General features: G+C 39.9%; 1 long non-coding RNA gene across 1 annotated transcript in view; it reads left to right on the top strand.

The window, feature by feature from the left end:
• Window positions 1-1,211: 1,211 nt before the first annotated feature.
• Window positions 1,212-24,751, top strand: part of LOC109496188 — a 150,145-nt gene continuing 126,605 nt past the window's right edge. Inside the window, exon 1 of the long non-coding RNA XR_002739596.2 lies at window positions 1,212-2,004. This is a non-coding gene — a long non-coding RNA (uncharacterized LOC109496188). The remainder of the gene's footprint in view (window positions 2,005-24,751) is intronic.

Here is a 24,751-nt window from a genome sequence, read left to right as displayed (position 1 = left end):
AAGGACTTGACTCAGCCATGGAGGTTGCTGGTTGCAGCCTGCAGGTGCCAGGCCCTCCAGAGATCACCTCAGCTGTGGATAGAGGCAACATTTATTCAAAAACACATCAATGTGGCAGCATTACCAACAATAGCCAAACTATGGAAAGAGCCCAAGTGTCCATGGAAAGATGAATGAATAAAGAAGATGTGGTATGGAATATTGGACTATTGCTCACTCATCAAAAACAATGGAATCTTGCCATTTGCAATGATATGGATGGAGCTGGAATGTATTATGCTAAGCAAAATGAGTCCGTCAGAGAAAGACAAATACCAAAAAACAAATGGTTTTACTCATGTGTGGAATCTAGTTAACAAGACAGATGAACATATGAGAAGAGGAAAAAAAAAGAGAGAGGGAGGGAAACAAACCATAGGAGACTCTTAATGACACAGAACAAACTGAGGGTTGATGGAGGGAGTTGGTGGAGATGGACCAAATGGGTGTTGGGCACTTATTACGATGAGCACTGGTGTCGTACATCAGTGATGAATCACTAAATTCTACTCCTGAAACAAAAACCAAAAACAAACAAAACCTCACATCAATGAAGACGTAAAAGCTTGGTTTACCAGCCAATCTCAAGATATCTCTGAAGAATCCTTCCAGCTCTGGATGGCTCCAGTGGGTTGTCCGAGGCCATTTTGAGATCTGCTTCACTGCTCAGCTTCTCCCTCTGCCCATTTCTGTTTCCTTCCCTTCTCTTCCTCAGATGTTAATTTCGACTCTTTAATAAATACCTTAGGCATTAAATTCCTTTTCAGAGGCTACTTTCCCATGCTTTTACCATGTTGTTGCTCATGTACTTTGTCCATATTAGGAGCTATCCAAAGAAAGGAAAGCATTCTGTGTGCCTACTACTCATTCTAGAGAAACAGTTCTCAACCATGGATCTATTATCAACCATAGATCTACTATAGAACATAAGGATCAAGAAGAGCATTCAGGGGTGCCCGGGTGGCTCAGTCGGTTAAGCGTCTGACTTCAGTTCAGGTCATGATCTCGCGGTCCGTGAGTTCAAGCCCCGCATTGGGCTTTATGCAGTCAGTACAGAGCCTGCTTCAGATCCTCTGTCTTTCCTCTGCTCCTCCCCTGCTAGTTCTCTCTCTCAAAATAAATAAATAAACTTTAAAAAAGGGGGGGACATTCAGTTTGCATAACTGAGAAAAGAAGAAAAGACACAAACAATAGCAAGATGAACCCTGGAAACAGTGTTAGATGGGGTGGCGAAGAAGGTTCACGGGAGCATTGAGAGACTGTATGCTTGTGGTGGGCAGAATAATGTCCTAGTATGTCTAAGTCCTGATTATTGGAACCTGTCAGTATGTTACCCTCCATGGCAAAAGGAATTTTGCAGATGTGATTCAGTGAAGGACCTTGAGATGGGGTGGGAATCCTGGACTACTCAGGTGAGCCTAATGTAATCACAGCTGTTCTTAAAAGTGGAAGAGGGAGGCAGGTGAGTAGAGTCAGAGGGAAAGGTGATAAAAATACAAAGGTCTGAGAGGTGCAACATTGCTGGCTTTGAATATGGATGAAAGTGGCCAAAAAACAAGGACTGTGGGTGGCCCGATGAAGATGAAATAAAAAACCCAAACACAAGGAAACATATCATCTCCTAGAGTCTCCATAAGGAAAGACAGCATGGCCATCACCTTAATTTTAGGCCAATGGAACCCATATCAGACTTTAATTGTAGAGAACTCAAAGATAGTAAATACGTACTGTTTTAAGCCACTAAATTTATGGTGATTTTTTTTAAAACTCACACAGATACTTGAACACAGTGCTGATATCAGCTATATGGCAACTATGGGGAAGAAGAATAAGACATTGGGCTTGTCTTATTACAGAGGTGGGGAAGGATCATCAGGATCTTCACCTGCCACTCAGCACTATGGCTTTCCTCCAATCACGGAGCGTATCTGCACCCAGCTATTCCTGTCTGGAACCTGAACAAAGGTAACACACAGAGTTTCTCCAAGCTTGAGTCAAACACTTGCTGGGCACACAGCTCAGAAGAACAGTGATTGAACCCAAGTGCTTCTATTAATTACATGTAGTTACCTCCTTTATCTCATTTTCTCCCTTCCCTCTGGGACTCCTGAGCCATGCCCCCATCCTTGTAAAGACCTCCAGGAGAGTAAAAGCATAGGAATATTTGGCCTTCTTTACTACAGTGTTTAGATGTTTAAAGGTCTCACGAGTCACAGTTATTGTGGGTGCTGATTCTGTCTATTCATATGTATTTTTCCACAAACAAAAATGAGGGGCAGGGATAGAGAGGAAAGAAAATGAAGTTTCATACAATCGTTATTTGTCTCAATTGGCACTGGTCTTTCCAATGAAGAGTGAAGAGTGTCTACTTCTTTATTAAATTAAGTTGGTATCTGTGCTCTTTAACCTCATCTGGCAGCCCAGCGCCTGCATTTATTATTCTCAGAGAGGAAACTTGCCATCCAACATCTGGTCTGCATTTGTTTCCCTTTAATTTCCTTTACCCATTCTATCATCTGTGCTTTTCTAAAAGCAGTCATCTGAATGGATGTTAATACCTCTTAGCATTTTATATTCACACCTCTGGTCTGCATTCTGCAAAGAGATCAGAGATACACCTGATTAACCCAAATAGGTGCCAGGAACAAAAAGAACGCCCCTACTTACATGTAAAGAGCATTCATCATAAATACGTTAGAATTATTCTTTCAGTCTGAGAAGGAAGATGCTGTGAAAAACTAAATTTACAATAAGTGCATGTCTAAAAGAATGCATCTTCCTCTAAGGGAAAAGAATGGTGCATAGGTCAGGAATAATAAAAACAAGAAAACAGACTTGTATAAAAAACCGTGTCTCAATTGGTACATGGTTAGCTACAGGAGAGTATCTGGTATTTGCAGGGATGTCCATCTGAGTCCCTGGGTTCTCCATGGTGGACAGAAGAACAAGTCAGATGTGTGACTCTTTCTCTTAGAGATCAGGTCAACCTTTGGCCATAGTTTGAATTAGTCACAGCATGCAAAGAAAACACTGGGTAAGTTTGTAATATTCAGTTTTTAAAAATCACAACTGGAGCAACATCTGTGTTGAAGAAAAGAGAGCTCTTGGGAAATGTGGCCGCTCTGTCAGCACTGCATAATGCAAGAGAAGGAGTGAGCAACCGGATGGAATTAGAATTGTTCTACACGTATGTGTCAGAATTCTACTGAAGTCCAACGGGTCTCAGTGTTTTAAAAGCTGGATTTCATATGGGGCATGTGCAAATCTTGGCTTCTGCATGACAAAACAGAAGAAAAGTAACTCTTTTCCATCACACTATCCCTCCGTTTGGTCGAATGAAATTAACTTTCTGCCCCAAAGAGTTTGTATCTATTAACTCTTTGAAGTTAATTCAACTGCAGAATGGGCCAACCTGATTTAACTGTGCCCCATGGATGCAGCATTTGCTTGCCACTTAGAGTGTTATTCTGCTTTTGAAGTATGTCCTCATACATGGTCCCTTTCGCTGTCAGTCACCGTCTTTTGTCCATGGCTACTATCCTTAGCTGGAGAATTGCTTCCCAGCCTGGCTTCCTTGGCTTCAGGGATTGCTGTGGTGGAGAATACTCAGGTTTGCCCTTCCAGCTTGGCTTTGGCCTGAGAAGGATAGCAGCACATTCTTCTCTTCAATTTATACCTTACACCTTAATGAAGACATCCAGGCCATCGAGTCTGAGCCTCTTCATCTACCAACTTATGACCTTTAATGCTCTCTGACTACACCCATTTCTTAGTCTTTCCTTTTTGAGTCAGAGAAATATGTGTCTCTCTTCCTTTTTAAAATTCATCCCTCAATTTGCCTCTAAATTCACTTCTTCCCCATCCCTGTTAAGACTTTCAATGATCTCATCTTTTGTTTGTATCCTCAGTAATCTTCACGCCTTCTCCAAAGGCTTGTCTAGCCTTTGCTTTGTCTCAAAATAAAAAAGCAAGAGCAAAACCAAAAGATTTTCATGACTCTACCACTCCATTAATCTACTGTGTAATATTTCTATTTCTTGTCCCTGGCAAAAAGTTCTATATTTACTGCTTCTATTTCCTCCATTTTCCTCAATGATATTTTGTGATCTCTAGTAAACCTGCACTTCTGTTAATCTTCCTCCAATTATTCAAGTCAATGAAGTTCTCAGCTTCAATTTTTCTTGAAAGTTTGTCTCCATGAGACTTAAATAATCCCATTTATGCTCTCCAGTAACTCCTACAATTTGTCTTTGGTTTTCCTTTATCTTGCTCTTGGATTCTTCCACAAGGATCATTGTCTAGGTTATAACATTCTCCTCCCAGCATTTTCTCAGAAATATTTCATGTTCTATCACATTGCAGACAATTACAGATTGCGTAGTATTCTCATGGAGGAAGACCTAGTAATTTTATTATAAAAAGAAATAGAAGAACATTATGTGTGAGCCCCGCCACATTCATGGTACTTTAGCTTTCCTATTTGTATTAATTTTCCAGGAATCTCTAGTCCAAAATCTTGCATCAAACTTTGGCTCTTCTTACTCTCTTGGAAATGTATCAATTCTTCCTTCTCATTATATTAACCTATTCCACAGATGTACTGTGATGGCCACTTTATTTAAGCTCTCATTACCTAAACTCAGATAACTTGGTGCAGAATCTTCTCTTAGGAATGCACAGTTTACTGGAAGAGACAGAAATGCAAACGATTAAGTATATTACAAGGCAAAATAGAACTTATGTCAAGTAACAATATAAGCAGCCAACTCTGGGGAATCCTTGTGGTTGGCTTGGCACATTTTAGTTATGCATAAATTGTTTAATTTCATTTCATTATACTCAATAACTTCTTATTCTATAATAGCTACTATATAGAGTAAGTATATAGTACTTATAAAGAACTAAGTACTCTTAAGCTAAGTACTCTTAGGTACTAAGTATAAGTTACAGTATTACTACACAGGGCTAAGAACTAGTCCATTCTCTGAAAAAAGTAGAAAGAGAAGAAGCTGTGTATTTGTGCCCTGATTTCCCCCAGTCAGTTGCATTAAAAAGACAGATGATAAGGAATTTCTCTAAGAAATTCTCTAAGAGAAATTCTGGTAGAATTCAGAAATTTCACTAGGCTGAAATTTAGCATTTCCTTCCATTACAAATGTAGGAAACACACACACACACACACACACACACACACACACACACAATAGTTTTACCAACACTTGTGATTTGTCACTGGATTTCTAGTGTTTCTTATCACACTTCAGTGCTACAGGTGTTTCAAAATATTATTCAAGTCACCCCTGTATATATGTGTGTGTGTATGTGTATATATATATATATGTGTGTGTGTGTGTGTGTGTGTGTGTGTGTATGTATATAGAATTGAAGTTATAGTAATTAATAGTTCTTATTTTATAAATGCATCAATAATCATATATCACAAATTTGATATTTAAATAACTGTATTTCCATACACTGCTTTCTATTATAATCCTCTGTGATTGTATGAACTTAAAAAACATCTTACATTTGTTCTAGGAGAGGCTCACGCGTTATACACTAGAGTGTGATGTGTCTATGGCACAAAAAGGCAAATAGCTTCTCTAGGAAATCTTGTGCTTTGGAATTTCAGGAGAGGGAAAGGCTGACAAGATTGGGGTAGAAGGTAGCTTTTCAGGGGAAGCAACACTCCAGTGACATATGAGCTTTTGCAAAGTCATGGAATATGAATCCCAGGAAGGGTAATCAAGACGGGCAGAGTGAAGTACCATAAATAAAGACATAGAGGCACAAATGAGAATGACTCTTTCAACTGAAAGATAAGTTACATTCTTGGAGCACAGGCCACTTCTAATGGCATAAAGGAATCGGCAGTGCCTATCATAGTAAGCAAAGTATCTTCCCCAGAAAGCAACATCTGCCCTCGGAGCATCTGAATCAGTGAGTTTTAGGGTTGAATCCTTGTCTTAGTGCTTTTTTTTTTTATGTCACCTACAAATTTTTTACTAATGAGTTTCGCATCAGCCCTACTTGGTCTCTATGTGGTCTCAATTATGTAGTACAAGATGTGAGCAGAAATGATTTGAAAACACAAAAGAGCAGAATAATGCTTGGAGGGAAGGGGACCTGGAAATGGATAACCCACAGAAAGAGATCAAATCAAGGTGTGATGTGAAGTGACAAGGCCCACAGGCCATTTTCTAAATTTCCTGCTCATTCACACTCCTGTTCTAATCCCCAGTGGTTTCTAACTACTAAGATCAGCCTCTAACTTTTTTTTTTTTTGGTAAACCTATGCCCTGACATGTTCTTTAACTCCATTTAAGTGGCATAAAGTCACTGATAGAGCTGAGTCTACAGGAGGCAAACGGAAGAACTTGGCTCTCGGCTAAACCGCAATTGTGTTTGAAAACCCACCAGAACTAGTGTTTTTTCTAACCTAATCCTCCTCATCATAGATTTGCTTAAGAGAGAATCTCTAAAGTTTTTTCTTCTGCAATTCTGGTTTTGTTTGATTCTTGACATATGTTCATTTGTTATTTTTGAGCTGGTTGTATATACTTTTAACTAAAATCTACATTACAGTTGATTAACTACATGTCAGCTTTGTTATAGAGCAGACCCTGAATTTTCATTTTGTGTGTTTGTTACTTCACGTGGTGTAACCCATGAGTAGGGATGGCAGAGACCCCCTTCTGTCTTGGCCTTGAGTCTAGATTAAAAACAGCAGATATGGAAGTCATGGAAGCTTCTGGAGCACCATCTTCACCAGGGATTAGTTTGCTTTACAATTTCGTAGATTTTAATTGTTTGTTCAACTCTGAATCCATTTATTTTTGCCCCACTCACTTCTGTAGCTTATTCCAGCCAAACTTTCCCCCAACAGAAGAAAGGCTCATAAAATACATGTTAACTGCTACCCAAGGGAATTCTGACAGGCACCCTGGAGGCAGTGGTATTGCAGTTACGAAACTCAGACCTTTACCACTGGAGCCGAGAGGGAAAGTAAACACTCGAGACAAGGCTGGCAAATAACTTTGGGAAACTGAGTCTAGGGATGGTGTGTGTACCTTGCTCACTGTGACTCCTTGTTCTTTGCTATGTCATCTCCAGCCTGCCTACCCTTCAAGTTAGAATGGATGTTGGAAAAGATACAGACTCTCCAAACGTTACTGATTTTTCTTTTCTATTCACTCTCATGTAAATTTGCCACTCTGTTATAGGCAATGTTTAATCTCACCAAATTACACTCATCATTTGTGTACGCCTCCCTCAATTCAGAGTTCTGGCAGTCCACTTTTGTGCCTACAGTTGTCGCCACAGAGACTTGCACACACAGATGCTAAAGGAATTCTAGTGTGTCAGAGTTTTAGCGTGTAGTGAGTGTAAGCATATCACCAGGTTGCTATTTGATAAAGGAATTCAGGATCCAGAATTCTTAAAATTATACTCTGGATACCGACTACTTCTTACCTCTGTACTGAGTGTGGAAAATGGGTTCAGCGCTGGGCTCAGTGCTATAGAGGGGAGGAAGAAAGGATATATTTCTGGAAAGATAAGCCTACCAAATGAGCGTGTTAGTAGAACATATAGAAGCAATATATGAGAGTGTTTAGGCACAATATAGTTCAGAGGGTTTAAGATAATGTGAAAACCTATATGAATGAAATATGGAGAGCAGTCTCTTTGGTAATAGATGTCAAAAGAGAGGCAGAGAGATGTCCTGATTCTTACGGTCACAGAAACAGGAGGGAACGTAGAGAGAGAGGAATGATAATGGTACATTTCAGAAATAGAATGATTTGTATATGGACGCTCTGGGATGGTAGGTGAGTGTGAAAATCTGGAGTAGGACGCCTGGGTGGCTTAGTCAGTTAAGCATCCAACTTTGGCTCAGGTCACGATCTTGCGGTTTGTGAGTTCAAGCCCCACATTGGGCTTTCTACTGTCGGCACAGAGCCTGCTTTCCATCCTCTGTCTGCCTCTCTCTCTGCCCATCTCCTCCTCAAAAAAAGTAAAATTGGAGTCAGTCTTTGTGGCTCGAGGAAGTTCCAGTTCCAGTTCTAGCCTTTGCTAAGGTAGGTAACTAGAGCTGAACATGTTCCTCCAAAACTTGCAGTTTCCCCATCCATAAAATGAGGAAAATGCCATTACCTAGCTCACAAGATTATTGTAGTAATAAGTAAGACAGTTAAAGTAAATTTCTTAAAACGGAGCTCAGCACCTAGGCAGCCATCAATAAATATTAGCTGTTGTGTTGTCATTATATTAAACTGGTTGGTGCAGTGGAATCTGATTGTGCAGATGATGGAAAATCTGCAGAAGTTTAATTTTTTGGTTAAAGGACACCAGGAGTGGGGGTTGGGGGACTTTGAAACTCTGAAACTGGCATTTCAGCAGAAGATACAAATCCAGTATATGTATAAAGCAACCAGCTAGCCACTCTGCATTCGAAAGCTTTACCACTGGGTGTCATCACCCGTTTTAGGCTAACAGTGTGCCAGGTATTGTGACATATAGAGAAGCAGAGAAGACTCTTTGCCCAGGAAGAATTTGACATTCTTTGGAGAGGCAAGACAAACATATGGGTGACATCTAACTATGGGCGTCAGACCATAAGGGAGGAGGTGCCAAAATTAGTGATTACGATTTGCATTTGCAAACGTCGGACCCTAAATCTTTTGTTGCTCTGGGTTTGGCTACAACCTGAGAGGACTGGGGTGAAGGACTGGGTAATGAAACCTGAATTACCTACTGCCAAGCCCTGGGAATTGTCTGTGTCCACGAAGGAAGTGGCATTCTTTTTTTTTTTAAATGTTTATTTATTTGTTTTGAGAGAGAGAGAGAGAGAGAGAGAGAGAGAGCGCGCGCGCGCAAGGGAGGGGCAGAGAGAGAGAGAAAATCCCTAGCAGTGTTCACACTGTCAGCACGAGCCCAACGTGGGGCTCGAACCCACGAACTGTGAGATCATGACCTGAGCAGAAACCAAGAATCGGACGCTTAACAGACTGAGCCACCCAGGTGCCCCAGGAAGTGACATCCTTAAGTGAGTCAGGAGGCTTTTATCTGGACTCTTCCTTCCCCAAATGAGAGTTTGTTTGAAAGAGAGCGATTAGGGAGAAACAAAAGAACTATAACTACTTCAAGAGAGGTTGCCAGGGAGGCAGGAAATAAGAGCATTTTAAAATTCACCTGATAATAATAACAAGAACTTAGCTAATAGTGTATGCCAGGCTGTATTCTGAACCCTTCACACATATTAACTCATTTAATGTTCCCAACAATCCTATAGAAGCCATGTTTTTCTTATTCCTACCGTAGAAACGGAGAGCTGAGGTATAGGGAGATTGAGGGCATTGCCCAGATCGCAGGAAAAAAGGAGCAGCACCAGGAGTTGAACCCAGATTCCGCGGCTCTAGCTTCCAAGCTCTTCGTCGTGGCGCCATGTTGGCCCTTGGTGGTACACCTGAACCTTTCCCTTTCCGACAAGAATTGTGTCAGGGGTGAATTAAGCACATGAGACATCGGGCTAACTTTCTATTTTTGCTTTTATTTTTATTTTGAGGACCTGGAAGAGGATACTGAGAAGATGTGACAGGCTGTTTGGCACTCTGTAGATAAACTTTCCAATACATAAATTTCCTTCGCTATAGATCACTAAGCAAGGAACCAATGTTTCCATTTGCAGCCAAGAGATTCCCATACTGAAAAGGGATGTTTTCCTGTCACTCTGTGCAAAGAGGCTTTTCCAAATATCTTCCACTTTCACCCCTCTTTTAAAGAATTTTCATCTGCAAATCTCTCCCTGCTCCTCCCTTGTCTCTTACTTCTTGCCTCTTCATTTTTCTGGCTTCCACTGGCCTAAAAAAAAACTTCATCCAGAGTGCCTTGGTAAAATATGGAAATGCTTTAATCCCTCCAAATTTTGCTCAAAATTCTTTTTCTTGTCTCGTGCTTCTACCTGCTTGTTACCCTAACCTGCTTACAAAACAAACCCATTGTGTTTTTGCTACTGAATTTTTTTCACCCTTGTTCAAACATGTTATGATGTTGCATGATCTTCTGGCTTTGCACATGCTGTTCCTTTTGCTGAAATTTCCTTTCCCCATCTCCTTCTGGCCAATGCCACTCAGTATTGACAACCCAAATGAAATAGCACTTCCTATGCTGAGATGTTTGTGGCCGCTACAGGGGGAGATGCCCCCAGAACACTTTGCTCTTTCCTCCCTCTCTGTACTTAGACATTATACTGTTTCATGTGTCACTGTTCCCCACACCTCTTGTCACTGACACATGTTACTCCGTGATTTTCTGAAGACAAGAATGATATTTTATTCACTATTTTATCACTGGGTTTTGGTACTTATAAAGCTTCTGCAGACACTGCTTGTTTGGAGATCTGTCCATTTTGCGGATTATATATGGCAAGTCTGAAGCCTGGACAAGGTAATTTTACAAAACAAGTTCTCTATTTAATACCACTTCTCTTCCCTAGCATTGAATGCACTTGAGGAACTCAGCATGGTTATGATGTTAGTTTAATCCGCATATAATCTTGAACAGAAGGCTGCTGTCAAAATTAATCACTTAATCCATTTTGTTACACACACGCACACACACACACATGCACCCTGGATTATAAAATTTGACAAAACACATTGTTGAATTTGGTAACAATTTCCACTATTTAGAACGGAAATTCTCCTAATCCACTCTGAGGTTTTCACCTTAGCAAACACCTCCCAGAGTCGTTGATCTCTCATATCCACTCTTCCGCCCCATTCCTAGGCCTGCTCATGCTCCGTTTCGGAAGTGTCTGCTACCACCCCTTGTTGACCTCAAAGATGAAACTGTGAATGATATTTGGCCACTGCTGGGACAGTTATCTCTCTTCTTGTTCTCACAGCTTCATGTAGTCTCTTTTCGGTTCTTGAGTGGAGAGGTCAAGGTGGCCTGAAGATAAAGGCTCGCACAGAAACAAAAGAATGAGCAGACAAATAGAGATGGGAGCTTGCTTTCTAGAGAGACAATCAGAATAACTGTGGTCTCTGATATTAGAGTTCCTGATTCCAAGCCTTCAGGTGGTACAATTGAGACTAGTGTTGTTGTCGTTGTTGTTGTTTTAACAATGTTTGTATGTATGTATGTATGTATGTATGTACGTACGTATGTATGTATTTAGAGACAGAACACAAGTGGGGGTGGGGGAGAGACAGTGGGAGACAGAGAGACTCCTAAGGAGGCTCCACGCTGTCAGCACAGAGCCTGACCTGGGACTTGAACTCACGAACTCTGAGATCACCACCTGAGCCGAGATCAAGAGTCGGACACTTAACTGAGTCACCAGGTACCACAAGGCTGGTGGTTTTAAGAAATATACTGTTGCATTTCACTAAAGGTCTCTTCTTTCTTAAATTGGCTTGAATAGGTGCTCATTATGACTACAAATATATGAATGAATTAATCACTGCTTCATCAGACAGTCAGTGTTGCTTTCTGAGTTTGAAATACCCGTATGCCCTAAGTCTACTAACTTTCTTCAAGGCCAAACTCAAATTCTACCTCTTTTCTGAATTTTTATTCTATAGCCATCCTTTTTTTTTTTTTTTTTTTTTTTTTGGAGCAAACTTCCAAATTGTGTTACTTATTTTTGTTCATTAATTTACTTCTCAAGTCAACACAAATCGCTTAACCCTTGCCATATGGCAGGCAGCATGCCAGGGATATAAAGGTAAACGAGATGAAATGTTGTCCCATAATGCTCAAAACCTTTTTCAAGAAACTCACAACAACAAAGTTATATAATGTAATATGTTATAATCCAAGTAGAAGTTTGCAGGGAGTACCATGGAAGCAAAGAAAAGGAACAACCATCTGCTTTGCACGGGGAGGGATGGTCTTCTTTTTTGTAGTATAGTTAACTGCTCATCATTTTATCTCATTCACCTCATTAAGTAAGCAGAGGGTACAGTAAGTATCCATCCTCATAACCCAAACCAAGCGTCACCATCCAGTACCAAGAGGAGTCGTTTTCTCAGATCAAGTTACTTGAGAAACAACTCTGAGATGGAGATTTATAAGCAGATTATTGGGCAGTGTTCTTGGCATCCAGATCTCTAAAGGAGTAGAAAAACAAGACTGGACAGAAAGGAAAAATGAACTGTGAGAAATGATTGTCATGGAGACCTCACTCATCCAACAGGGAGCCCTGGAGGTGAGCAGATTCTTGAGCGTTTTCCCACTTGGAGGCAAACGGAGGAGGCCTTTGTACCCTTGTCTGGACCATTCATTGGATATGGGCTGGATCGTTGGAAGCCTACACACTTGGACAAGAAAGCTTCCTTCAACTGAAGCAGTTCCCAGAGAAGTCAGCTCTGAATTATCAGCCGCCTAAATTCACAGAAGCTAGGCACCGAGTGCCTCATGCTAAGGGCGGACCTGGGTGTCACATCACAGCATCTACTACAGCATATCCTCAAACGATAGCTGCTCCATAACTATTGGTGGAAGTTCAGTTTTTATGTCAGCATTCACTACTCTAAAGTTTTATTTTTTCAGTACTGCTGTGTATATTCTTACCTGAGCACTGGATTCTTCATTATAACTTTGGCTCTGAGCTTATTTGATATTTATAATTGTCTTTTGGGAGACCAAGCTCCCCAGGGTTGGGAAAGATGCATATCCACATCATGCATGTGCTAGTCAATGGGCACGTCCTCCCTTCCTATATCACTCAGCAATCAGAATTTCAATCAACTCGTGGCCCCAAAGAAATCAATCATGATAAAGACATCCACAGTTGACTGACAACAGAGATAACAGTTAAGGGGAAGTGATATCATATGCTGATGAGCTGGGAGTTCCTTGGAGTTAGGCCCAAGTTGGAGGGAATGATAACTCTAAAAATCTAAATCAAAGATATTTTTCCCTTGTCAAAGCAGCTTAATCACATCAAAACAAGAAAAGCAGCCAATAAATTGGTAAAGCAAGAAAAAATATTTTATAGTCTTTGTCAAATTAGCCAGCTTAATTCATTTTATTGAAATAGGCTAGACCCCCTTCTGTTGGAAGAACATCCCAAAGCTCCTACTAAATGTCAACATTGATCAGCACATAAGCAGGTATATGTTACACGTTTTGGCAAAAGAGTAGCCAAGTGGGCGCTGATTCTTGGTTGTTCGAATGGTTGGCTTATTGACTATAACCTCAACCCTATTTGAGAAACTTTGCTGACAGCTGACTTGGTTTCTAAACTCTGAAACTTCCAGAGAACTCTACCAAGAGAACACTCTTTTACATGAATATGGGGCAATCTGGCCCTGGGAGGTTAGAAGGCTGTGTGCTGGTTTTCACTGCCTTACGTGTGGCAATAGGGAGAGGCGGATTTGTGGAGAATCTAATGATGACCCATTTGGGGGGATTGCGGGAGGCTTGGTCTTTTCCGTCATTGCTTCAGCTTCTTCTGTAGATTGGGGAGATATCCCCTGGTACCTCTCTTCAAGGTAGGGTGACCTCACCAAACAAGTTGAGCAAATCTATAAGAAGTGAGGCTGTTTAATATCAGCTACTAGAAATAATTGAACATTAGGTTCTGTCAACTGTCTTGGTCCACCCCACCAACCCTGGTCCCACTGCCTCTTTCTCTTCCTCCCTGTGCCACCCCTCCACCCTTGCTTTAGTTTTTTTCTCCCCTCTAGTTTTTTTTTCTAAAATATCTAGGAGCACCTGGGTGGCTCAGTCAGTTAAGCAACCTACTTAGGTGCAGGTCATAATCTTGCAGTTCCTGAGTTTGAGCCCTGCATTGGGCTCTCTGCTGACAGCTCAGAGCCTGGAGCCTGCTTTGGATTCTGTGTCTCCCTCTCTCTCTCTCTGCCCCTCCCTGCTCACTCTTTCTCTCTCTGTCTCTCAAAAATGAATAAATGTTAAAAAAAATTTTAATATCTAGATTATCATTTAATCGTAAACTAATTATATCACAGATTTGGAAAGCAGGGATCACTTAGTCTAATCTTATGAAACAAGGCCTACCTCTCCAATATCTTCCAAAATTTTTTGCTCAGCTTCAGTTGAAAGACTTATAGGGACTCATCTCACGGTGTCTGGAGGCGGCCTGCCCCCATGCCATCAATCTTTTGTTGAGTACCTACAAAGCATCAGGCATGGTGCTACAAAGAGAACCTAGTCTGGGTAGTTCTCGTCTTTAGAAATATCTTTCTTTCTTTGAAGTAGAAATCTTCCCTCTCTGGTTTTCCAGGTACTGGTCCTACCTATACTTGTTAGGGCCACCCAGTACAAACTTGAGCTCTCCCAGCAACAAAATGTAAGGGTAGGCAGTATGGCAAAGTACTAAGGGCTTTTCACTATAATGTCAGAAAATGACAAGTGTTCCAATTCCAACCTGCTTTTTGCTGTGCAATGGACAAGGTACTTAAATACTCAAAGCTTCTGTTTTGTTTCTCTTTAATATAGGGGTTATAATAATACTTATCTCATAAGTCTGAGCTGAGAATTACACAAGGGTGTCCATGGGAAGTACTGAACATTTCAGCAGGCATTGTGTAATTACTTGATATATAATAGCTTTTATTATTATCAAACGAAGGATCTTTCTTATGACAGAAGAATAAAGGTAAACAGAAACTAGAAAAGACACGCAGCCACTGGCAACATTTTTTTCTGCCTTTCTCTTTGCTTGCGCCATGTACTTCTCATACTGCTGAGGCTAATTGACACTAATACAAAGTGTATTTTCATATTGAAACACTGGTGAAGGACAGTTAGTTGTAGGATGGACAATAGAGATTCGCGATAGCACCTATTTTGTATGAGATACAAATCAACAGACTATCACGGTCATTTCTGTTACTGTGTCTGCCTACTATTTAGACTTTCGGGGTAATGGGTAAGTCAGGAGTTTAATCCCTGTGTAAGAACCTTGGTTTTATCTTAATGCATCATTCTACTCCTTCATCCAACAATCATTCCAGGGACATCTGCAATGCTGGCTACACAGGGTTGCATTAGACATGGCCCCTGCCCTCCAGAAAACCACAATCTGAGGTAGAAATGACACAGATATAACACAGATAGTAGCAATAAAGCAGAGCCCATCACCGTGAGTTCAACCTCTGGTTAGACAGGTGACTGGTTACACAAAGTATTGAATTAGACTCTTCATTTGTATAGAAAGAAATGAGGTTGCTTTTATTCAATACTGCAAAATGAAATCAACAGTTGAAGGATTTTCATTCAACCAGAATTTATTGAACTTGCTGTTTACTTGGCACATATTCCATTAGGTGCTGTAGATAATACCAGATAAATAAAATGCTTCTTGTTATAAAAGAGATCACATTCTGGAGGGTGAAGCAGAAAACTATACTGTAGGAGGTAGTGATGCATAAGGAATTTTCTTCAGTAATGAGAATTTTCTGAAAAACCCAGAACACTTCAAAAATAGCACTTCTGAGGGGCAACTGGGTGGTTCAGTTGGTTAGGCATTGGACTTCAGCTCAGGTCATGGTCTCATGGTTAATGAGTTCAAGCCCCATGTTGGGCTCTGTGCTGACAGCTCCGAGCCTGGAGCCTGCTTCGGATTGTGTGTCTCCCTCTCTCTCTGCCCTTCCCCCACATGTGCTCTGTCTCTCTTTCGCTCAAAAATAAATAAACATTAAAAAAATTTTTTTAGGGGCGCCTGGGTGGCTCAGTCGGTTGGGCGTCCGACTTCGGCTCAGGTCATGATCTCGCAGTTCGTGGGTTCAAGCCCCGCGTCGGGCTCTGTGCTGATGGCTCAGAGCCTGAAGCCTGCTTTGGATTCTGTGTCTCCCTCTCTCTCTGACCCTCCCCCCGTTCATGCTCTGTCTCTCTCTGTCTCAAAAATAAATAAACAGTAAAAAAATTTAAAAAAAATAAAAAAAACTTTTTTAAATAGCACCTCTTTCTGCAGGAAAGTTCAAAATTTTACATGGAATTAGTAAAAATTATTTTATGCAGAGTGCTAAAATATCAAAGACTTAAAAGATTACCGCAAAAGACATCTTTGTTTTTCTTAACCCTCCTTGATATTTGGTGAAGAGTAGAATACTGGTTTCATTTTTCCCTGTAGTTAAGTTACCACCTCCCAGAATATGGGCATATGTAATTTCCCTCGGTTTCACTCCAGAACAGGAGTGTGTGTGGGTAATGACCGTTGACACAGCACACTGGATAGACAATGCTCTGTGTAAGGTCACAGGAGTAAAGTAGCTGATTTTGCTGTGGGAAAAAGCACACCTACAATTCAGACAGAGAAAGGCTACAGGATATTCTTGACTATTTACTCCTGCTCAGTATTTTCACAGAAACCATAAAATGTCAAAGTCTCTTAGTAAAGAAGCATAATAAGTCTTTGTTTGCTTCTGGAACAATTCCTTAGAGACTTAGATCAATCAAAAGGATGCCTCTGGGCCATGCTTTCTGGGCGGAGATCTTTGAAGGTATTGTTTTAGAGGCTATAAATCTGCTCTTGTGTTTGCTGACTGTCCAGACCAGATTTAGTCACTTACTAAGAATCATTTGTAAGACCAAGGAAAAGATAGGCCTTCCCAAAAGGACATTTATTCTCTTAAGTCTCACCTCCATCTCTTACAGATCTCACCAGGATATGAAAAGAGGCTCAGTTTCTTAGTAAATCCCATATATCTCACTGGATTCTGAGACCAGGGAATTAAGAATCAATATGACGCTAAGATATGAAACCCTCTGGATGACACAAAACCACCTACAGGCAAGATTCAGCAGTAAGAAAAACAAATAATACTGCATAGGGCCCAGAATGACATGCTTTACATTAACAAGGGAGAAATGGTTCCAAGTCCTGCTTTCAGACTGGAAGGCATGAGGTTCTCATTAGCACTGAAGGGATAGGGCCTGTGAGGAAAGCCAGACAGATGTGCTTTGGAGGCGTATTTAAATACTGAGAGTGGTAACCTTGTGCCGAAGAATCTTTTGCAATGACTTGTAAGGAACATTTCTTACTTCAAACTGAAAATGACCTAGAAGCAACCAGCCAATTGATACCTCTCCTCTGAGTAATGTGAGCCTTCGAAGTCTTCACTCTCTTGCGGACAAGACAATGTGTTGTCCTGATCTTCCTCTATAGAATCTAGTACATGCGGGAGTTGAGAAGAGCAAACCACATCACAAAAAAGTAAAATGAACAGTTTTGATGCCGATTTTGTAAGGAACGTAAGCGTGGTTACCGGAGCAAGTCATTTGACAATGCTTAAGCGTAAAGCTGTTAATCAGCAAGAATGAGTTCACAATAAACTGAGCATTCCTACAAGAATACAGGAAAAGGTGAGAACCATAGGAAACCTTTTTTAAAAACTCGAAAGAGCTAGACCTCAGGATAACTGTAACTTGTTTAGGACCCAAATACATCTTTATTAGGCTGATCTCCTCCGGACCCAGTCTCCCCAGTCTCCCTCTTCGGCAATATTCTTCTTCTTGGCCAGAGTGGGTCTGTTAGTGTAGCAGGCACTGTCAGTAGTGAGGCACAACTTATTTTACAGAACAGTTAAAATGGAAGATCAAGTATCCATGCCGAATTTTGCTGGGAATATAAAGACAGGCTGACTTGATCTCTCAATGCTGAGCATCTTAGGGTCAATTCTAAGCTTCTTGGCTAAAGGGTTAGGTCTTCTTCATAGTTACAATCAATGTTCTTGGCATATTATGGATTCTGTACATATTTAATAAGTTGACATTTACCATGCTCTTATTAAATACCTAAAAATGTCTATTGCCTTCTATAGTGAAATGTTTAGATGAGCTTGACAATTAACTGCATGGTATGAATTCAGAGTCATTAAAAAGCCTCCTTGATCTAGAGTTAACTTTAATTTTCCTCAGTGTCTTACACCGAAGCACTGAGATTTATCCTTTAGGCTTTATTTTATACATTGTTTCCCCATCATGATGGTCTTGAGTTCCACGGAGAGCAGAATAGTCTGAAGTTGAGGTGAATTTGTGAAACACTGCGGTGAGAGGAGTTCATATAAAAATACTCTCGGCTGATTCCATCCGCTTCCCTATTCCCATGGGACTCATTTAGAGATTATGGCATCCATAAAATTAACAATATTCTGTGATTCTGTCATATTTGGCTTCTTTTAAATTATTCCAGAATATTAAAATATAATAGGTCTGATGAAGAGTGTCCTGGGATACACTTAGCAACTTGCAACAGTGTATAGATTGAAATAAACCGGGTTGGTACTTTTGTGGGAAAATGTAGCTTTTCTCTTTGAAATCTGTTCTGAGCCTCTAGGGAAAATGGTTTTCTCCTACTTTAACAGGAAGCTATTTGTTGTTATATTTCTTGTGTATTCTATTAATCCTTTTTAAAATTTGTATTTACTTTGAGAGAGAGAGAGAGAGCAAGCGAGCAAGCAGGGGAGGGGCAAAGAGAGGGAGACACAGAATCTGAAACAGACTCCAGGCTCTGAGCTGTCAGCACAGAGCCTGACGCGGGGCTTGAACTCAACAATTGCTAGATTGTGACCTGGGCCAAAGTCAGATTCTTCACCAACTGAGCCACCCAGGTGCCCCTATTAAGCCTTTTTGACAGTCCAAAACATTTGCATCAGTTTGTCTCATTAGATATTTATTAGGCTTCAAGAAAGCAGAGATCAATTTTTACTCATTTTTAAATCCTTCCCAACTTGTTTATATCTCAAAATTTCCTCCATATCAGTTCTAAGGGAGATAAAAAGCCCCACAGTTTATTAAAAAGTAACTCAAAATCTTAATGTGAATGCAAGTGTAAAAATATTTTTTAAAAAGTCATTATACTAATCTTTTTATGATCTTTGCAATGCATTGTTCTCCAAAGGGGAGTACATGCATCCCAAGATACATGTGAAAATCTGAGAATCATTAAGTAAAAGGAAGAAAATATCAGAAAATCGATTTATACTCAGTTTTGGCTCATTCTTTGTACTTTCCATTAGAAATTCTTCAGTTCTTCAAATGTGAATTCACTTAGCATGTTTAGGTCAAGGAACTTAGCCTCTAATGGCTAGAAAGGGAAAATACATTTATAGAATATCAGGATTCATGGAAAGTTACCAATGTACATACCCCCAAATTATGTCCTTTTCTTAACATTATTTTTTATCTTTTTGGTTTCTTCTCCCTTTCCTTGAGTTAGGTTAGTTCTTGAGTTCTTGTTGTAGAATATCTAGGTAGGAAAAAAGGTAGCATAACATGCAATTAATAAATCAGTCAAATCAATAAGAGTTAGGAGATAGCCAGAATTTAAAATATATACAAAAAGTTTAAGCCACCCCCAGAAAGTAAAATAAAGTGTATACAAATGTAATGGATAAATGATGGCATATAGAATATACATATATATGCATACACTCATAATCACATTTCATTCTCTTTAAGATGTCTTTAAATGCTAAAATATACCAGCAATTTAATAATATTCCCTGAGGGGAGATAAAGAAGTTCTATATTAAATGAGTCTGTGAAATATAATGCACTTCCCAACTCTAGAAATGTTAAGGGGCACCTGGGTGGTTCATTCGGTTCAGAGTCCAACTCTTGATTTTGGCTCAGGTCGTGATCTTTTTTTTCTTTTTCTTCAAATTTTTTAACGTTTTATTTATTTTTGAGACAGAGAGAGACAGAGCATGAACGGGGGAGGGGCAGAGAGAGAGGGAGACACAGAATCGGAAGCAGGCTCCAGGTTCTGAGCCATCAGCCCAGAGCCCGACGCAGGGCTCGAACTCACGGAGCTCGAGATCATGACCTGAGCTGAAGTCAGACACTTAACTGACTGAGCCACCCAGGCGCCCTGGCTCAGGCCGTGATCTAACCGTTTGTGAGTCTGAGCCCTGTTGACAGCACAGAGCCTGCTTGGGATTCTCTCTCTCCCTGTCTCTCTGCCCCTCCCCCCATGGAGAGAGCAAGGTCTCTCTCTCAAAACACATAAATAAACTTTAAAAAACATAAATTTCTTTTAGAAAAAGAAATGATAAAATGGGGACAAAATAGCTTAACTCCCATTCAAGTCTCCTATGCCTCTGCTTTTCTATTCTGTGATATCCATGGCCTCTCTACAATTTACCTTAAAATTTTCTGGAACCAGTTTAAGTATTTAAATAAATAAGGACTTATGGGGCGCCTGGGTGGCGCAGTCGGTTAAGCGTCCGACTTCAGCCAGGTCACGATCTCGCGGTCCGGGAGTTCGAGCCCCGCGTCAGGCTCTGGGCTGATGGCTCAGAGCCTGGAGCCTGTTTCCGATTCTGTGTCTCCCTCTCTCTCTGCCCCTCCCCCGTTCATGCTCTGTCTCTCTCCGTCCCAAAAATAAATAAACGTTGAAAAAAAAAATTTTTTTTTAAATAAATAAATAAGGACTTATTAATATCCCTCCTAGTTTTCTGTTTCATTTAAGTTTATCCATTCACAGGGAGCCTGGGTGGCTCAGTCAGTTGAGCGTCAGACTCTTGATTTCAACTCAGGTCTTGATCTTGCTGTGGCAGGATCGAGCCCCTGGTCAGGCTCTCCACTGAGAGTGCAGCCTGCTTAGGATGCTCTCTCTCCCTCTGCCCCTCCCCTCTAACACGCAAGCACACATGTGTGCATGTGCACGCACACACTCTCTCTAAAAAAATAAATGTATCCATTCACTTTAATAATGTTTCAGAATCTGTTATAATATTAAGATGTTTAAATAATTTTTTATCCTTTAAATTTTCTCCAAAGACAAATTTAATGTTATAAATCCCAAACGAAACAACCCTGATTTTGTAAATATTTTTGAACACTAATAAATCAAACAAGTGAACAGACTCATAAGCCTGGGTGATTTGCATGCAAATGAAAGAGTTAAGTCAAAATCAATAAATCACAGTTCAAAGTGGTAGAGTGTGTAAATATTTTCTAGTTAATAGATTGGTAAAGATATTTAATTAATGGATATTTAACTAATCATTAAGTATTGGTTAGTAGAAAATGTGGAATGTGATATGAATTCTTAAGAAGATTTTTTTTTCTTCAAAATAGTATCTACAAATATTTCACTTGTGGTAAGGTTTTGTTTAATTAATGCAGAACTATATTGCTGCTAACAGAAATTGTCGTCGCCCTGTTAAAAAGTATCCATCAGGATCTGGCCAGGATGATAGAACTCACGCCAGTTATTTTATCATATGAAATTTAATGTAAGAAGTTGGAGAATGGAAAATATCAAAAGGGGATACTGTTATAACACAGAGATAAGGAACTGAAAGATGTAACATCCTTCCTAGAGTTGCAGACAGATTGAAGAGGTTGGGGTGTTGAAAATCTAGAAGCTTGAGGTGCCTGGGTGGCTAAGTCAGTTGAATATCTGACTTTGGTTCCGGACATGATCTGGTGGTTCAAGAGTTCTAGCCCCATGTTGGGGGCTCTGTGCTGACAGCTCAGAGCCCCGAGCCTGCTTCAGATTCTGTGTCTCCCTCTCTCTCTGCCCCTCCCCTGCTCATGCTCTGTCTCTGTCTCTCTCTCTCAAATATAAAATAAAACATTAAAAAAATTAATATGCATTTCTTTATACACAAAATGTTCATCACAGTATTATTTATAAGTACAATAAATCAAAATAATATGTAAATGATGTATAAAATAAATGTGCAGCAATTAGTAAAATGGTGAAATAAAACATGGAATCTATTGAACTGAACTGATTTATTTACATGATCACACTCAGAATGAATGAAAGTTATATTTTCATTCATGAAAAGACAAACCATCCCGCATGTTAAATACCAGCCACTCCAGAGAAGGCACAGACTCAACTTGTTTGTCCTGGGCACCTATTCACTCTAACTGTAGCCATTGTTTCCCGTTGCCTGTTCTGGGTGTCTGCCATATGCCAGTAGACCCATCAGTTCGGCTCCTTCTCCAGACCAGAGAGGAGGGCACAATTTGATATATTAACTCACCATCAGGTCGCAAGTAAGGACTAAGTTAATATTCCTCTCAGAGGTATTTCTATTCCATTAGCAGATCAGACAAAACTAAAGAGATTTAGGATCAAAAGGTATATAACGGAGAGATTTCAGATGAAACAACCACGTGTAATGATAGTAAACATTAACATTAATAAAAGTACATAAATCTAGTATAAGTAATAAGTATATTGAACAATGAAAACATTAGTGAAGATATTAGTATACAAACATATAATAATGCATTATGCTATATTTAATATTTAATTTTGAACACTGCTTTGGGCTTCCGCTGACAGAGCAGAGCCTGCTTGGGATTCTCTCTCTTCCTCTTTCTCTGCCCCTCATCTGCTTGCTTGCACACACGTGCTCTCTCTCCCCCAAAATAAATAAATAAACTTTAAAAAATAAAAACTTTAAAAAAAATCAAGAAAAATCCTCACAACTTTGTAAATGAAGGTAAAATTTTCCATTTTAAATATGGAGAAACTGAGGCAGACACAAGAGTGTTATATAGCATGCCTAGAGTCAAAAAATCAGGTGTATAGAGCAAATCCAGTCATGTTCTGGAATGTGTAATATACAGTCTTTGTATATTTGTGGACAGAAGCAAGTTCCCTAGGTTCATGCAATCCAGTGTAAGCCCCTGCTCTTCCTTATCGAAAAGGACAGTTTATTAAAAAAAATACTTCAAATACCTGATAATTGTTTAATGTATTGCTAGGTGTGGTGGGGATGCAAAATAAAAGATAATGGTTTAGAGACTTGGAATCTAGCTGACAAATATGACCTCAAAACTCCACTCTGCCACACACAGTTATGAATGAAATCAAGCAAGTTCGTTAGCCTTTGTAAAGCTCAGTTTTTGATTTTTCATTATTTATCTGGAAAAGGGATAAAATACATCACAGTGTCTTATGGGGAGAGACAGAGAAAATTCCTGTAAAATATTTAACATAATGGCTTGGCATACAGTAAAGATTAAACAAAACTCAAAATATGGATATATGTACCCATTTAGAACATACACATGGCAATGAATTTCTTGCAAGCTTAAAGTGTTGAGGATACTATTTAATATGTTTTTTTAAACCCTAATTTTTTCTAAAAAATCAAGAACCTTAAAACATTCATTAATCTCACAGTCTGACAAATACAAGGTAGTGCAGTCACAATTAAGAATGAAAGCATGATTGGGGCGCCTGGGTGGCTCAGTCAGTTGAGCGTCCGACTTCAGCTCAGGTCATGATCTCACCACTTGTGGGTTCAAGCCCCATGTCAGGCTCTGTGCTGACCGCTCAGAGCCTGGAGCCTTTTTCGGATTCTGTGTCCTGCTCTCTCTCTCTCTCTGCCCCTCCCTCGCTCATGCTCTGTCTCTCTCTGTCTCAAGAATAAATAAAACATTTTTAAAAATTAAAAAAAAAATGAACAGCATGATTACCTTTTTATCTTTAGTGAATCAAAATTATGAAACCCTACTTGTTCCAACATAGAGAAATAGAGCTCCCCTTACATATGTTCAATTTTAATATTTATGTATAGAGCTGACCCGTTTTAATCGTCCCCCTCAACAAATGTTTTTGTTGGAGGTTCTTTTTCCTCTCCTTTCCAATGTCACAGCAATACTCCTGCAATACTTGGAGCACAGAGTCTTGGCCAGAGTGTGTGGCGAAAACCCCCATTGGAGTCTCCACGTGAAACTGGAAAAGAATTGAATGAACATGTTGCAGCAGCTCGTCCCCTCCCTGGAGGGCAGATTAGATGACCCGATACAGCTTGTTCATTCGCAGTTTCTATGATTCCTAAACAGAAACAAAACATTGTCTCAAGTGAAAAGGGAGAAGTGCTGCTTTTTTCTGAGAAATGTTTTCATGTGTTCCTTCCCCGAGTGCTCACTCTTTGGTGACCCTGCCCACACTTTCAGCCACTAGGATGGACAGCTTCCCACATTCATTGGCAAAATATTTGGAGACATCCTCAAGGCAGAAGCTGGTAGAGAAAAAGAAGTTTTTCCGGTTTCCGTATTCAAATAGGAGACACCTTGAGTCATGGACTCTTTCTTGCAAAGGTGTAAGAAAATCTTTACCATATCTCTTCTTTTTTCTAAAACAGTTCTGATTATGTCTATTTGGGAGAAAGGTCATAGTATTATGGTAACGTTAAAGAAGGGTCAAGAGGTGCCAATGGGTGGGAGGACATTAGCTTATGAGTCCCTTATGAACTCCATAAAATTATAAAATATCATGGCCGGAAAGAACCTCAGAGACCTTCTAGCCCAGTTCAAGGTCATAGGAAGACTACGAACTCAAGATCCAGAGTTCACATTCATAACCACTATACTACACTGGAAGAAATAAGGATTTTCAATAGGTTTCTAATAGTAAACAATCATAGTTATAGCAGTTCTTTATATTTGTGTCACACCTTGTTCTGTCCAAAGTACTTTTAAAAAATATATTTTATCATTTGATATTGGCAGCCACCTGGTGAATAAAGGAGACAAGAATCATTTTGCTATTTCTGTATGTACACACTTGTGTCCCTGAGATGGTAACTGATTTGTCTAAGGTAAAATGTATAACTTGAGCTGAATATCTGGACTCCCCATCATCGTGTTTTATAAATGTCATTAACTGGGGAATATGTGATTTGTAGACAGTAAGGCATCCTATTAAAAGCAAGAAACTGTATGGTGGAAAGCATTCGTAGTTGTGTTTATAAGAAAAAGA

The sequence above is a fragment of the Felis catus genome, chromosome F2 (genome assembly GCF_018350175.1).
Source record: "Felis catus isolate Fca126 chromosome F2, F.catus_Fca126_mat1.0, whole genome shotgun sequence".
Lineage (NCBI taxonomy): Eukaryota > Metazoa > Chordata > Mammalia > Carnivora > Felidae > Felis > Felis catus.
This window is presented reverse-complemented; position numbering and strand designations above follow the sequence as displayed.